The sequence below is a fragment of the Lontra canadensis genome, unplaced genomic scaffold, assembly GCF_010015895.1.
Source record: "Lontra canadensis isolate GAN:19392208 unplaced genomic scaffold, GSC_riverotter_1.0 scaffold50, whole genome shotgun sequence".
Lineage (NCBI taxonomy): Eukaryota > Metazoa > Chordata > Mammalia > Carnivora > Mustelidae > Lontra > Lontra canadensis.
In genome coordinates, this window is record NW_022631044.1 from 13,647,564 (window position 1) to 13,648,997 (window position 1,434).

Here is a 1,434-nt window from a genome sequence, read left to right on the forward strand (position 1 = left end):
TTTTTAATTTATTTTTTAACATACAGCATAATTACATACATTGGGAAACTAAAACTATTTATTTATTATTTTCCCATTAATGAGTCTTTGTATCATTGTGTGTGTTCCTTTATTTATTTATTTTTTTTAATTGAAGTTCCCTTCCTGGTCCTGCTTCCATCAGTGGCAGCAGCCAGGGGAAAAGCAGAGGGGAAATAGGCAGCCCAAGGAAGGAGTCAGCTCTACAACATTCCATTTATATACAGAACAAAACAGACAAGCACAGAACCGCTACTGTGGGAAGAACTTGGCAGCATGGGAAAGGGGAGGTATAGGTGGGGTGTTAGGGTGTCATTAAAAAACACAGCACCCCCCCAAAACTGAGGTGCCTGGGAGCAACAGGTCTACTTCAACCCAAGAGGAATCAGATCAAAAGCAGTTTGGGAAGGCCAGAACTGCCAGGGACAGAGGCAAGAAGAAGGTCCAGGGGGTGGGGGGCTGTTTGGCAACTGGCGTGAAGGGATTTCCTCCCCCTGCTGGGATCCCCCCAGCCCCTCCAGTCTGGCAGGAAGGGGAAAGTCTACAATCCCCAAGGTCAGATCTGGGGCTGCCAGATGCTCCAGGCAGGGTCTGGTGGGGTCTCACAGAGGCTTGCCCTCCAGGGAGACGATGGCATTGCCTGCTCCCTGTCCTTCAGCTGCTCTGCTTGGGGTACAGTGGTCCTTGACCTCCTTGTAGTAATTTGGTTATAATTCATGTTTGATCCTTGTCAGCTTCTTCTTGATGGTGTCCTTGTTGCTGACATAGATCTCTGTGCTCTTAAGGGGGTTCAGACTTAGAAGATAAACACCGGGTCCTCCTGCTTGTCTCGTTGGTCTTATAGATTGCATCAGAGGGCGCAGAGTGGCACTCCTTATCTGTCTGGACTGTCTGGACAGGTGGCATAGATGGTGTCTTCTACAGTTTAGCCCAGATCACCTACCAGGATCTCCTTGCCCTGCTCCAGGATAATGTTCTTGTCCTCGCTCAGGCAGAACGACACCGGCTCCTTGCGCTTCTTCACCTCCCGGGGTGTTGATGACTTCCACGTCTTTCTGTCACCCAGCACTTTGATGATGCCTCCAGATACAACCACAGCAGAGGCCATGTTTCCGGATATGAATGGAGAGAACAAGGAGAGTCGGAAAAGACAAGAGACACTGCAGCTGCTGCTGGGATCTGACTGACGAAACTAAAACTTTAAATTCAAAATCCAAATTTTCTCTCAGCACAGACTGTGTTTATACTGTTATCTCCCATGTGGCTGTTTTTGTAATCCATTTGGGCACTTGTATCCTGTGGTGGTGGTCGGACTGTGTATAGGAGGTCTGGAAACTTTAGTCTTGGTTATGCTACTGGTTAGTGTGTCCTCAAGTGAGTAATGTCATCTTTATCAGAGATGCTTTGTGTTATCTC

The 1,434-nt window shown here is 47.7% G+C and overlaps 1 pseudogene; it reads right to left on the reverse strand.

Moving 5' to 3' along the window:
- Positions 1 to 620: 620 nt before the first annotated feature.
- Positions 621 to 1,197, reverse strand: LOC116877121 (annotated as a pseudogene).
- Positions 1,198 to 1,434: the final 237 nt, after the last annotated feature.